This window comes from Mus pahari, chromosome 3, assembly GCF_900095145.1.
Source record: "Mus pahari chromosome 3, PAHARI_EIJ_v1.1, whole genome shotgun sequence".
In the NCBI taxonomy this organism is placed as follows: domain Eukaryota; kingdom Metazoa; phylum Chordata; class Mammalia; order Rodentia; family Muridae; genus Mus; species Mus pahari.
In genome coordinates this window covers 8,009,806-8,025,392 of record NC_034592.1, presented here as the reverse complement: position 1 = coordinate 8,025,392, position 15,587 = coordinate 8,009,806, and the positions used below count along the sequence as shown (strand labels likewise).

The 15,587-nt window shown below is 43.2% G+C and overlaps 1 protein-coding gene across 15 annotated transcripts in view; it reads right to left on the bottom strand.

Moving 5' to 3' along the window:
- Kiaa1217 (KIAA1217 ortholog) overlaps positions 1–15,587 on the bottom strand; it is a 441,371-nt gene that overhangs the window by 252,998 nt on the left and 172,786 nt on the right. Inside the window, exon 1 of one of the 15 annotated variants that reach the window (XM_029536060.1) lies at positions 3,831–4,696. The exons of the other annotated variants lie outside the window; for them this stretch is intronic. The gene's annotated coding sequence lies outside the window, so the exon portion shown is untranslated. Of the gene's footprint in view, positions 1–3,830; positions 4,697–15,587 lie in introns of those variants that run through there. 15 annotated transcript variants of the gene reach the window in all.

Below are 15,587 nucleotides of genomic sequence, written 5' to 3'. Positions count from 1 at the left end.
CTCTTCTCTTCTCCCCTCTCTTCTCTTCGCCCTTTGCCTGTTGGAAGCTTATGCTCTCCCTCTCAAGAGCATTAAAGCGTTGCTGTAGAAGGATCCTGTTTGNGTNCCGNGTCATTTCTTGCTGGCGGGAAGGTAGCGCGGGACAGAATTTCACATTAAAATATGAAATGGTCCCCAAACCACAGGCCTTATGTATTACTATATATGATAAAAAATATGTACCAACTTTGGACTCCTCTGAAGGGCTTCCATTCTGTAAAACAGTGGAAACTAAGAACACCGTTTGATGGTGCAAGGGTAAGGGCACCCCTCTTACTTTCTCTACTCCTCCTCTTCTGCCAGTGGCCACCTACCAGGAGGACAAGCCATGGCCATGTCACCTGGCATGACAGGGCTCTTTTTTGAAGGATGATGACTGTCTCTGAAATAAACAGGTATTGGAGAAGTCAGGCATGGTGGTTTGGGCCTCTAATCCCAACACATGAGAGAGGAAGATCATGAGTTTGAATCTGTCTGAGCTAAAAAGCTGGACCCTAAGCCTGGCACTGGGGAGGCAGAGCCAGGGGAATCTCTGAGTTAGAGGCCAGACTGTTCTACAGAGTAAGTTCCAGGACAGCCAGAGCTACACCAAGAAACCCTGTCTCAAAACAACAAATTAGCCATTACTCTCCAATGGTCTCAGAGCATGGGTCCTTAGGACTGGTGTACTATGCAGTGGTAGACAGCTTGTCTGGTACAGATGAGGCCCTGGGCCAGTAGTCAACAAAAGCATGCATGGGAGTGTAGCGTGCACACACACACAAACACTGTAAACGTGGGTGCTTCTAATGAAGTTCAGTGGTAAGTAACATAGAAAGAGCCTGGACTGTAATCAGCATCTAGAATAGTTTTGTCCTCCCACACAGAACACTCTCTTCCGCCTCCTCCACAGCCAGCTAAGACAACTTCTTGTAACTTTTTTTTCACACTACGACATTCCAGTGCCTTCCTTTTTTAAAGAAATAAATTTTAAAAATTATAGGGCAATAATAGAATATGAAAGACTACCTCGTTTATTAAGCAGAGGCTCTTAAATCTCTAGGTTGGGGTCATGGGTGTGTAGAACAGTGCTTGCCTAGCGTGTGAGAGGGCCTGAGTCTAATCTATAAATAACATAGAGTCCAGACGCTCTATCTGACTGGCATATAACAACCTATGCATGTTCTCCAATGGAAAGTTTGTGCTACAGGTAAGAAACAGAGGTGGGATTTGAACCCAAGCACCTAGATTCTTTAAATCCTGCACATACCCTTTCTGATTTTGAATCTTCACCAAATACTGCCATGTTCCAAATGCCACAGTACTCAGTCACTAGTTACTTATCCAACATTGCTTCAATGGCAATGACTATGTCTAATGGAGATCAGGGCGACTCTGTGGTTTGCTAGTTAAAAAGAAAAGGAATATTCACTAGTGATTCTAAATGTATCTGAGGCTTTGAGTCTCTGTTGCTGGTAGATTTCATGCTAGGCAGACTCTCTCAACCCTGGGTTAAACCTCTGCCATGAGACTCCTCTGAAATAAAGATTTAGTTTTGGGTTTGAAGATTGTCTCTGGAGATAATACACACACACACACACACACACACACACACACACACACACACACACACGGCTGGAAGCTGGAGTCAGTCATAAAGCAGGATTCATATGACCACTGGCATTAATCTACAGTGAATTCATTGAGAGCTTCAGCAGCACAGATGTCAAAGGGAGCCCACCCAAGCTCATTCTAAGAGCCTGTGCAGACAGCATGGATTCTGGGCAGCTCTGGAAACCTGGAACTTTTAAAAGTACTTAGGAAAGTCCAGAACTACCAGATTGTTTCCCCTGACTAGATACACTGTTGTTACTCATGAGCCAGATGTTGTGCAAACCTGTAATTCCCGCACCCTAGAGACAATAGCTGGAGGATCCTGACATGGAAATCAGTCAAGAGCCGCTCAGACTTCCGGGATAGAGACAAGGGAGGGAGTTTGGTCAAAGGCCAAAATAAAAAGGAAGCAAAGAGTCGCAACCTGGAACTCCTCATCATGTGGAACCCACAGTTTCTGGGAGACTTGGTTTCCACTTCAACAATCACTGTGACATCCACATGGGATTCATGAAGAGAATCCGACTCAGGAAAGTGTGCGGTGGGTGCAATCTCACACTGTAAGTGTTTGCAGTGGCCTGAATTCTGATGAGCAGGTTATCAGTAAAAAGTACATTCTTACGATTTCAGCCAACTCCCCACAAAAAGTAGCACAAACACTATTAACCTTGCAATATATATTATTTATGTGTATACACATTATATATTACACTCGTGCACACACATTTACTTGTTCCTTTGTGCTGTTTGGGAGTTATTTTAATGATGAAATAATTTTCTCTATATTCATTAACATGAGAAGCAATACTGAACCTGCAAAAGTGTAATATACTCTACTTTTCTGAGTCATAGATCACTCATCTACAAAATGCAAGACACAGACTCTACAAGTCTTTACTTGGCTGTTGTAAAAACATGAAGAGGATAGAAAAGAAGAGGGAAAAAGCAGCGCTTTGTAATTCAGAATTGCCTCATGCATTCTAAGCAAAAACAACCCATAATACGAGAGGCATCAACATTTAGAGTTGAGCGATGACACCATGACTGTCACCTTCAGTGTATGGAAGTGAAAACTGAGGCTCAAGGGTATGAATTTACTTCCCCCGAGTCACACAGCCAGTAAGGAAAACAGGACTCCGTCTCCTTTGTCACCTTCTGATCTAACTGGTAACAATTTTAACTGAATGCTAATTCCAGCGCTAATCCACATCCTCTGTTCAGATTCCGTGCTTACATATTCAAAACAGTTTCAAAGCAGGTTTTGTTTTAAAAGTCCCTAGTTCCCCTTCCAGGTACCCTGAGCCCAGACTTTAATCCTTGTATTATTGGAAAGAAACAAATGAGTTTTGAAGAGGGGGAGCTTAACAGCAGGAGATGTCTCCTCTCGGCTGCCAACGGAGGGATGTGTACCCATCAAGGCTACAGGGCTATCCACCTGCCTGCACTCCCGGGGACCAGGCTTCTTTCTTTCATCCATCCTGCTATTTACAATTAGTTTCTTAAAAGTTCCTAAACTAGTAACTCCAGCACAGTTAATTTTTTTTCTAGTCTTAGAGAACATTTTTATGAAGAAAAAAACAAAAACAAAAACAAAACATGCAAGCACATTTGAAAACAGAAGGGCCCTGTTTATAAATCCGAGTCCCAGGTTATTTCCTAGATGTTCCAAAGATTTTAGTTTTCATATTTTACAAAATGAAAATCCAGAATTATCAGAGTCTTACCTTCAGACGCACGTGCGTGTGCACACGCGCACGAATACACACACACACACACACACACACACACACACACACACGTGCGCGCGTGGCATCTGGGAACAGTCAACAAATGTATACAGTATCTTGATGCTCAGTCATCCTGTGAGTCCCTCTCTGTGGCATTTGTCCCTGCAGCATTCCTCATGGGTACAATCAGCATAATAGGTAATACATCACTTGTTTTTCAGCTCTATTCAAAAATCTCAGTTCATTCAACAACAACAACAACAACAACAACAACAACAACAACAACAACCAAAAAAAGCCCTTAAAACAGCCCCAAAGCTGGAACACTCCGTGTGAAAAAGCTGTGCTTATAGACTCCATTCTTCCTGCCAAGTGAACAATGCTCACAACAGACCACAGGGTTTCCAAATAACCTCTTGGCAATGGCTGGAAATAAAAAACAAACAGGAAAAAAAAAGCCCATGCGTTTACCTGTACCAAGCACTCCACAGGTGAGGCAGAGGCGAGAGGAGAATTCCTAGTTCATCTTCTGAAACTTTACAGATCTAATGGTCTGCGGGCTCATCCTCCCTCCGAGCTGTCAGGTAAACCCCCCTCCATGCCTTGGCTGTTTTCTTTTGCAGCTTTTCCCAGTGAAACTCTCCTCATTTGCATAAACCCTATCTGAAGCCTATAGGACCTTCTGAGTAACTACTTGTTAAACTGGCTGTCTTGACATGCTCTTTCAAGCATGACATCATAAATCTCCATGGAAACCTTAACCCCACCTGCCTACATGCCAATGTTACCTGTCAAGTAAAGACTTAAACAATCATCTGAAATTGTTCATTAATGAACCCTTTCAGCCGGGCTTGGGATCTATGCGCAGTGTAATTTGTGCTGTTGGCAACAAGGGAACCAAAAAAAAAAAAAAAAANAAAAAAAAAAACGGTGGCTTCGTTTTCAAAGCCTGAGCTGTTTTGCAGAAAACAATGATCAAAATTATAGGCATTTGCTAATCTGCCCCTCCCTGTCTAACAATGCACTTAATCGGTGGAAGAGGAAGAAAACCCCTCACAGTGGCACAAGTGCGCCTCTCTCTACTGGGTAAAGTTACTTTGAAAAGCCTTCAGTCCTCATTTCTAAGGTTTTCCTGCTCTTCCCTGCCGCCAACCCCCTACCTACTTTTAACCAGGAAAACCTGCAAAACAGGTTCCTTACCTGAGTGTGTGTGTCTGTGTGTGCTGGTGCAGCTGTGTACATTTGCCTGAGGCCTGTGGCTGTAGAGGTGGGAGGAGGTACAGACATTTTTAACCCTTTCCTAGCATGCATGTGCATGTCTCCCAAGCTTATACAAGTAACTGGACAACAAATACTGAACATCTATTTGGGGATTTGGAGGAATACTCTCTAAAAGACATTCCAGCTTTTATGCAGGGATGCAATTTTCACTATTTCAGATTGTTTTTTCAAAGATTTTAAATTACTTTTAGTTTTGTGTGTGGGTGTTTTGCTTGTTTGCCTGTTTATATGTGTACCATGTGTGTCCCACTGCCTGCAGTCCAGAAGGCAGCATCACAGCCTCTGGAACAGGAGATAAAGACAGCTATGAGCCACCAGGTAGGTGCTGGGAAGGGATCTTGGGTCCTCGGTAACACCAGCAAACCTTCTGAACCATTAAGCCATCTCTCCAGCTCTACTATCACATCTTTTAAAAAATAACATCTTTACCGCTTACCGGAAGATTTGTACATCTCTCTGCCAACTTGTCCCGAAACCGTCCTGGTTATGATACCAAGCTGATTACTCCTTTCTACTTCCAAATGTGGCACAGACACTGGTTTAAAACTGCTGATGCCTGGCACCGAAACGTTTGCGTGGACCTGCTCCAAACCCACCAGAGTTTACAGACCATTATCAATTGGATGTCAGGCGCCACAGCATAAAGGACTTCAGTGAGACTGAATGGGATCAGACACAATACCACGGTGTTGGAGATGGCTGTGCTGCCTTCTTCCAGGATCCCCTAGCTCTCATTGACCAGCACCCTGCAGCAAACTGCACAAGGCTCAGCAGCACCTGCCCTCAAAGGCCAGAGAGCAAGTGTTAACCTTTACAACTCTACCAAGCTCGAATTGTCCTCTGCAGAAAGCGAAGCACTGGCTTCAAAAACTTGGAGTGGCTATTTCTGTTAAGGAAAGCAAAGGTCTTTGGATCAGTGACTAGCACTGACAGATCGGAGTTCTGCATTACCCCAGTTCAGTCAACAGATGGGACATTACCTTTGAAGGGAACCAAGAACTGGAGGGGTTTAATGCAACAGTTCAGAGTTGGAACCCTCTGGGGAGGCAAGGAGATTCAGAGATTCAATTACTGCCTCTGTGAGTTGAAAATACATCCAGATGAAGCCTGAGCTTATGCTTCACCCAATGGGGGCACAAACACAATGCGAGACAAACAAAAACAAGATAGAACCAAATCTGGGTTTGATTCGGTGGGATCTGCAGATGGAGTGGAAGCACTATTCAATTATAGTTATTCCTCAATGTTCCATTAGAGAGGAGCCCGTGAACATAGATTCAGCAGGCAGAGTGGTTATAATGGGCCAAATCTTCCCTTTGGCTTACTTAGGAAATGACAGTATCTCAGCTTTTGCTTACTCGAGTCAAGCTTGGAAAAGAGATTTAAAAAAAAAAAAAAAAAAAAAAACAGCATCTAAAAGAAACAAAAAAATAAATAAAAAAACAAGTTGAAGGCAAAAGACAGGATTAACCCATTCATAGGCAGGCAAGCAGAGGTAAACGCTGGGGATGACATCATTGTGGGATGTGGGAACCTTGGCTGATTTAGTGTGGGCTNAGCTTTTGCTTACTCGAGTCAAGCTTGGAAAAGACATATAAAAAAAAAAAAAAAAAAAAAATCAGCATCTGAAAGGCACATGAGGATAATTACAAAAATAAGTTGGAGGCAGAAGCCAGGATTAACCCATTCATAGGCAGGCAAGCAGAGGTAAACGCTGGGGATGACATCATTGTGGGATGTGGGAACCTTGGCTGATTTAGTGTGGGCTAGTTTAATGCTCCAGCAATCTGAGCCATAAGGAAAACACATGAAGGTTGGCACCGATGCCAAGATTTGATTCAAGGTTGGCCAGCCAGGAAGGACCTCTCTTACAGTCCCCAAATGAGGGAAATACAGAGCTGCCAACACTTAAAGAATAGTATCATGATCTTACTAAACTAAACTAGTAACCAAGTTCAGGCATTTAAAACAACGTAATAGTTTGTATGTAAAATGTCTCCTACAGGCTTGTTTGTTTGGACAGTTACTCTCTGGTGGTTGGTGCTGTTTTGAGAGGCTTTGGCATCTTCAGGAGGCAGGGAGTTGGTAGGGGAAGTTAGTAATTGATGGGGTCTGGGGTGGAGTACTTCAACTTCCCTCAATGTTCCTTTCTCCTCTTCCTTCCTTGGTCTGCCACCATAGCTGCTCCAGCATGCATATTTTCCCCAACACTGTGGACAATGCTTCAAACCATGAACCAAAATAAATCTTTTCTCCCTTAAGTGGGTTCTTATACCAGGTATTCAGGGGTAATAAGAAAAATAACTAATGTAATAATTTGGTTTGTTTTTAAATTTATCGATGTCTCTTGCATCTCAAGAGATGCAAATAACACTCGAATCTGTTTCAACAAATCTATGTTGTAACAGAAGTAGTGAAGTACTCACTCAGAAATAAAGTCCCTGAAAGATGAAAGAACACATGTATCTGGTAAAAGAGGTGACTTAGAAATTGTCAGCTAGCAAACAGTACCTTCAGTGAACACTTTCCTTGTTAAAATAATCAATTCTTACTTCCTTTGAGCTTCATAGCCACAATGTAAAGCAAGAAAGACCACCATTTTCACATTCCCTATAGATATGCTTAAAGTACTTAGGTTGGGTGGGTCTTCGACAGAAATAAGGTGCTGGAGTCTCAATATAAATCTGGGTGGACCCAAGAGTTGACACCAGAACACCTGTGTTAACCAAAGGCAGCACTACATAGCTTAATAAATCCACTCTCAGGGGTATATGAAAGTCCTGAACAAATTAAGCCAGGCCAAATGGAGTTCTTCTAACTTAAAAGTCTTTATTGGATTGCCAAGGGCAGACTTTCTGTGGATCTTCCAGACATCCTGAGTGAAGACATGTTTGGGATTCTAGCACTGTCCAGCTACACAGAATCTAAGAAGCAAGTCAAGCCAGGAAGAATCTAAGAAGAAAGCAGCCATCAGAAACAGTGGCTGAGCAGAGGAAGGCATTGATCTAGCTCTGGGCTGTATACAGGCTATCATGGACAGCACAGAACAGGGTTAACACATCATTATGCAGATTCCAACCCTTATAATCCAAGGGCCAACAGATCCCAAGGGTGATGATAAAGGCTAAGGAAACACCAGTCTCTAGAAAATTCTACAACCTGCTCCAAATAAAAACCAAAGGCCACTGAAAGAAACAAGGACATACATTGTAAGTGGAAATCATACTTTGGGTGTCACCAAAAGAAAAACAGCATTTGGATGTTTGAGAGAAATGGTGGCATCCAACCCTGGAAATCCTTCATCCCCTGCAATCCCCCAAACACCCCCTCCCCTCCCCAGGCCTTGATCCTCTGGCTGTTATTGGATGCCATAGATTTCTTTTAGGACTCACCCATTCTTATTTTACTACTGCTTAATGGTGCTTTGTGGGGGGTAGTTTATTTTGTGTAGCCACTTAACTATGCTGTGGTACCCAGTTGTCCCATCAAACCCCAGTCAAGGTTTTGCTGTGAAGGAATTCCTCAGATGTGACTCACATCAGTCATTGGGGTGTGAATAAAGCCAGTCACCCTCCATAACTCAATCAGTGGCAGGTTTAAAGAGCAAAGGCTGAACTCTTCTGAAGAAAGAGCATTTTGCTATTTCTTTAATTGCTCTGTAGAACCCTGACTGATGTATCTCATAACTCCAGGCTGCATGTGTGCAGTCTAGTTTCCTGGCACAGAGTTCAGTTCTCATTGGCCTCTAAGTGGCTAAGTCATTTTACCTTGTAGCAGCCACCTCTTGCCATTTCAAGCACAGCTTGTCAGGACCTAAACTCAAGTGCCTGTCACTGAGCTTTACTCAGCAGAAGCCATATGTAATTAGAGATGAACAGGCATATTTGTGATCAAGTTAAAATGAAGAGTAATAATAGTCATGCTTAATGTTAACAAATGAACTCTCCTATCCAAGTCCAGCCTGACTCTGGTCATGGTGAGGCACGCCTATAATCGTAGCAGTCAGTGGGCAGACCCATAGTATTGCTGCAAGTTTGAAGCCAGCCTGGTCTTCAAATCAAGTTCCATGCTAGCCAGGGAATATTAAATTTAAGCTCATTTTGGGGGTGGTGAGATGACTCAATAGAAGCAGGTACCTAATGCCAAAACAGAGCACCTATCCAAAGTTTGATCTACAGAACTCCCATGGCAGAAGGGGATTGAAACTGACTTGTATACCATGGTGCATGTGCATAGACACGTAGAATTAAAATACAAACAAATACATAAATGAAAGTGCTATTAAAAATTAAACGTGGAGATCCGAGGGTGGAGAGCATTTGTTGTTCTTGCAGAAAAATCTGGGTTCCGTTCTGTACACCCACATATTGGCTTGCAGTCACCTTTACCAGTTCCAGAGGATCCAGCACCCTCTTATGATATCAATGGGAACCAAGCAAACACATGATCCAGATCCATACATGCAGGCAAAACACTCATACACATAAAATTAATTTTTAAAAAAAGATCAAACTCATTTAAAGAAATTATACAGCCTGGGCTATACAGAGAAACCCTGACTCAAACAAACAAACAAACAAACAAAAAAGGCAGGGTGTGGTGGCACACGCCTTTAATCCCAGCACTCGGGAGGCAGAGGCAGGCAGATTTCTGAGTTTGAGGCCAGTCTGGTCTACAAAGTGAGTTCCAGGACAGCCAGGGCTATACAGAGAAACCCTGTGTCAACAAAGCACACACACAATATATATGATAAATTTTAAAAACTAGGAAAGGAAATTGTTTAAAATAGAAGCTCAAACAATGAGACAGATTAGCTGAAAAGAAAAATGTAAACTGATTCTTGATTATAATAATAACACACCTGAGAAAAAGTATAAAATGTGTGCTCTATAGTATCTTATATGACTTGAAAGTACAGGTACTAGCTAGAAGGGACATTTGGGTGTTTCATGGAGTACGAGGAGAAAGGATCAGGGCAGTGGACAGAGTGCATGCTGGCCTTTGAACACGCTTTTCATACTTTATATATTAGGCTGCTTTTGCACAGGAGACTATTCTGGTTTGACTAAAGTATCTGAAAACAGAAAAAGGAGGGAACAAAGAAATAGAGTAGGAGGAAAAGAGAGTGAATACAAAATACAGGGAAGCCGGGCGTGGTGGCGCACACCTTTAATCCCAGCACTCGGGAGGCAGAGGCAGGCGGATTTCTGAGTTCGAGGCCAGCCTGGTCTACAAAGTGAGTTCCAGGACAGCCAGGGCTATACAGAGAAACCCTGTCTCAAAAAACCAAACCAAACCAAACCAAACCAAACAAACAAACAAAAAAACCAACAACAACAACAACAACAAAAATACAGAGAAATCTCACCACTCTCCCAGCACACTGGGGTCATGGGTTTCTCTAGCACCCTATTTTCTGTAGTTAGTACCCCTGTTCAGCCTTCAGCATCTTAGAGGTGCTGGCAAGGCAGCATCACCGACCACTGACCACTGACCACCGTTAGGAGCAATGCCAATAAACGCTCACAAAACCAAGTCATCCCACATTCCGTTTGTACAAAAAATGTTTTTGGTGCAAGAATTGGCAGGGCAAAGCCTGCAGGTATTTGCCCCACAGCTCAAAAATCAATTCCTCAGTTCAAAGTTCCGATCCAGAGACTCAGAACATGCACAGCTTTGATTCCCCTTCACGCAAGGACAGGCTGGTGGGTGCTCCTGGAGAACAACAGATAAGGGAGATGGATGCACAGAGAAAGAGCAGAACTGCTAAGCTAAAGATAACTGAGGCGAGAATGCAAAGTGAGGCAGGCTGTGGGAGGCTGTGGGAGAGGGTCTGAGAGGCTGCTGAAAGATGATTGTCAATACTGTTCTAACGCAGGCTCCAGACCTGCTGCTTCCCCCCACCCCCCACAACCTATTCCCATCAACAGACCCAAGAGCTGACACTGTGATATCAGTTCTGTCCTCTCATTATTACTGCTTTTCCTTAATCTTTCATTTTATGTGTGTAATGACTGCTGTGTATAATGTCTGTGAGTATGTCTGTGTGTGCATGTTGGGGTGTGCATGTGCGCATGTGTGCATGTATATACATGTGAAGGAACATGTGAAGGCCAGAGGTTGATGTTGCATATCTTCTGCTACCACTCCCCCTCTTGTGGGTGCAGGGGATCCAAACTCATGTCCTCATGCTTGTGTAGCAGGCACATCACCAACTCAGCCATTTCCCAGTTCTCTAGTTTCTAAATGTTTCCAAGCATCAGGGATGGATAACACTGACCACTTGGTGACCTTCTGAAGAGTGTGGTTCAGGCTAAATAATAGAATGAGACCTGAAGATGTTGAGACAGAGTCTCTATGTAGCCCTGGCTGTCCTGGAACAATGTAGACAAGGCTGGCCTCATGCCTGTCTTTGCCTCTCAAGTGCCTAGGATTGAAGGTATGGGCCACCATTCCCGGGTTTTGAAACCAGGTCTTGGATCTATTTCTGCTGAACATGTGACAGTCCTTTTTGAACCTTTGTCCTCCTCCAGCCACCACTGTTCTTCTTTTCCTCCCTAATATCTGGTATGTCAGTATGCACCTCTGGTTACATTCCAGACCATAGTTTCCACCCTGAACCTTATCACACTGTTAGTCTGTCTAAACACTGTGGTGTTACCAAGCCAATTTCATCATCCTTCTCACGTAGCACTGAAAGCTCAATTTTGAACTTTGCCTTTACTCTAATCCCATACCATGGTCCAGGTCCGTGAATCCATATATTTCTGCTGGTATCAAAGTTTAGTTAGCAACAACCCAGCTTCCCTCTCCTTATATCCACTGACATTCTTCTCTAAAGTCCACTTCTGCCTTTCTTAGGTTGGACACAAGGGAGCCACCTCCATTCTTATCCCAATATCATCTCTCTGGTCCTCTCATTCTGGAAAATGTCACCCAATCAGGATCCCCAACATGGGTGAGGCTTTGGGATACAGAGGTTAATCAGGAAAACAGAACTCCCTCATTCTTCTGAGACTGCATTCAAATTCTGATCCCCAGTGTGAAATTCTTCCCTCCTAACTGTTCCCTCTGCAAGCTTGTGAGGGGCATGGCATCATTTCCAAATATAATTCTCATAAAATACAAGACCCTAATTGTTTAACATGTAGGTCAAAGTGGTTTTGCAAAAGGTGAGTATATATTTTGTCTTCTCTTCCTTCTTCTTTCTCATTTTTTGCACATTGCTAGATATTAAACCTCAGACTAAGCAAGCACTCTGCTGCTGATAAATATTTCTGCCCAAATACTGAATGGGTGGTTTAAATAAGACTGGCCCTAACCCTAACAGGTTTATAGGTTTGAAGGCTTGGTCACCAGGGAGGGCACTATTTGAAAGGATTGGGAGGTGTGGTCTTGTTGGAGGAAGTGTGTCATTAGAGGCAGTCTTTGTGGGTTTCAAAAGCCCAAGCCAGGCCCACTCTCTCTTCCTGCTGCCTGTGTATTATGGTGTAGAACTCTTAGCTACTTCTTCCAGCACCATGTTTGCCTGCATGTTGTCATACTCTCTGCCATGACAATGGACCAAACCTCAGAAACTGTAAGCCAGCCCCAGTTAAATGCTTTCCTTTATAAGAGTTGCTATGGTCAAAGTGTCTCTTCACAGCAATAGAACACTGACTAAAGACATTACCCAAGACTCATTTACCCTGCTTAGCATATTCAAAGATCATACCAGTCATTTACTTTTGATAGCCAGGAATTTTTCTCCAATTAGAAACTTTCTTTCCTCTCCTAAAATAGCTGTCAGCAGACTGGTACTGGGCTGGATGGTTTGCAACCAGTTGCTACCTCTTCCTTACCAAGCAGGGTTCTGACATGTATTCAGCATCTGCTGCCACTATCTGTCTTCGTCTATGATTAAGAAAAAGCCTCAAGGAAATGTTTGACTCACTACAGTCATGAAGTCAAGCGTATCTCACATCAGACCCACTAAAGAAACTTGACTCTGCAGTCAGATTCTGGGATTTGTCCTTTGTGTCCAAGACCAAATCAGTGCCCAGGGTGTCTGTCCATAAGAACCCACCTGACTGAATGACTGTGAAACAGATGGACAGATGTGCAAATAAACCAAGAAGCAGCCCTGACCAGCAGCAAACAGGCAGGTAACCTGCTATTTGTGAATCCATGTGCACCTGAGTCCATACTGAGTCATGTTGGTCATTTTAAAGGCCCTAATCTGAAGATTCTCCATCTCCTTTGGTGGCAATTCTCTCTAGGCTCTGCTGAGGACTACTTCTTACCTTTGTAACTACACTTTGTTTCTGGCTTCCCTTTACTCCCCAACTACTCTACCAAACTCTTCAACTGTTGAATTTTACTGAGCTCTTAACATCAAGCTATTCTCAAGATGTTCTCTCTTGCTTTCCTACAACACCAATTAAAAGAAAAGCTAATGGTAAGGAAGATGGCAACCAACTAAGCATGGACCATAAAGCCACATGCCAAGTGATGCCTAGTCAGCATTCCTCTTCCCTTCCGGGTTCAGGCTCAGTCAACAGCAAGTGGATTTTTTAATTTTTTTTTTTTTAAGCAAAATTGCAACTTCTGAGTTTTTAGTCTTTTTATTTCTTCTTCTTCCTCTTCCTCTTTTTTTTCCTTCTCCTCCATTTTCATCTCCTCTTCCCCACTCCTGGCTCAGTTCACATGAGACCAGAGGTTGATATCAGGAACCAGCCTCAATCCCTCTTCGTTTATGTTTTGAGTCAGGGACTCTCAGGAACTTGGAGCCCTTTGCTCATTACAGTAGGCTGTCTAGGCACCAAGCCATAAACACCCTTCTGTCCCCTAGGATTACAGACATGTGCCACTCTGCCTAGCTTTTCACATGAGTCCTAGGGGATCTAAATTCAGATCCTCAAGCACTTTACCAACTAAAACACCACACCAGTTCCCAAGTCCTTTCAATCACCGAATTCTTACTCCCGTCTTTGTCGTGGGTGTGGGTATGTTCCTGGGGACTTGACACTGGGCCTCATACATGCTAGGCAACGGCTGTATGGACAATCTTTATGTCATATTTTAAAATGCCAGCTCTCTTTGTACTCCTTTGCAAACTGACTCCTTCATTTAGTTATTTGGTAGCATCATTTCTCATAAGTATTTGTTTTTCCACTTGTGTTTTTACTATTGTCTTTTATTCTGTTTGAACATCGATGAGTGTGGTCATTAAAACCATGCTCGTTGTCTTTAGACATATTCAAGATTATTTATAATTTCTCTAAGAAATGTTTCCACACTGATTCTTTTAACACCATTGTATTCTTTGCGAACACAGCTACTAGTCTTTCATGAAACTCAAATTCACCATTCATTAACACAAGACCTATGACAATAACGTATGACTTGGCTAAGAATCATAGTCCTTCCATTTAGTGGTGTGGCACTGACCTCAGGAGCACTTTCCTAACATTCGTGATTACTAGACTAAATACTATGATTCCCTTTCTTCTCTAAATTGTTAAAGGTGGATCCCAGCAGGATCATGACTGAAACTCATACTTACTAACACTGGCAGAACTTGTACTCAGACAGCATCTCCACAAGACAGAAGGAGACAGAATTACAAAGCCACTGTGTAAGAATGGCTTCTGTGGAAACATGCCCAGTCACCAACATACTTTATATGTGTGGAAAACAAAGACTTTTGTGTTGTGTGTAGTTTTAAAAAACATGCTAGTACTGCTGCAGCACCAGCCCTCCCCACTCCCTTCTGTTTCACACGGCTCAGCTCCGGGGTAACCACCTGCAGCACTGTCTCCGCTTCTCTTTCCTACCGGCCTTTGTTCTGGGAGGGGTTGAATTACCAGTCCACTCCTGAGACCCTAGAATCCTCAGATAAAAGACACTCAGACAGCTTTATTAGTTTAGCATTTGCTTGCTGGGCGCAAACACCTCATGCCTGGAAATGCATGCCCTTTCTATTCTGTTTCTCCCTCTGACCTAAACTTAGTGGCTTGATTAATCAGATAGCCCCCTGCCTGTCTTCTTGACCATTTGCCCATAGAGGAGGCCGCAGGCCCTAGCTACCCAGGGGCCTTACATGATTGCTGTGTCCTCTTTCCTCCAAAGCACGGCAGAAAAAAGGTCCCTTCTCTACTTCCCTGCATCTCCTTTTCCTCTTGGGACTTAGAAGTCCCACCTGTACTTTCCACCCAGCGATTGGCTCCCAACCTTCCTTATTGACAAGTCAAGAACCAATTGGGGAACAAGACCTTAGTACTTTTGTGCTGAACCACAACCCACCCCAGATGAACTACAAGGTCTATTTGTTATACAGCATGATCTAAACTAATACTTGAGTCTTTAGGTATGTTTCTTCTATCAGGATCTTTTATTTTAGAACCTGGCTACCAAAGAATAGACTTCAGAAGGGACATATCGGCAGGCAGCGTCTATACCTTCTAATCTCTTGTGTGGCTGGAAGTGCTCTCTGCACAAAGAAAAACAAACAAAAAGGGGGGGGGGTCTTCACTTTTGCTCCACCATGAGTCACTTCATTCAGCAGTTTACGATACTGAGACTCACAGTGAAGTTCCTTAAGTCATCAGAAGTGTGATCTAGAGACGCTTGTTCTCCTACTATTCCATAGGGAATGCGTCCTCTACTTCCAGGTGAGGTTATAGCCATGATTCTTTACAGCACCTGCCCCTCCTTTTGTTTGCCTTTCCCAGTCATACTGTATTTCCACAGAACCCTTTCACTCACTCTGGAAGTTTCCCTGTGAACATGGAGGTGTTTCCTCCTATTATTAACACTGGTCACTATTTTCTGTGCAGGCATGGTGGTGCACACCTTTAATCCCAGACACAGGCAGATTTCTGAGTTTGAGGCCAGCCTGGTCTACAAAGTGAGTTCCAGGACAGCCAGGGCTATACAGAGAAACTCTGTCTGGAAAAAAACAAAAAA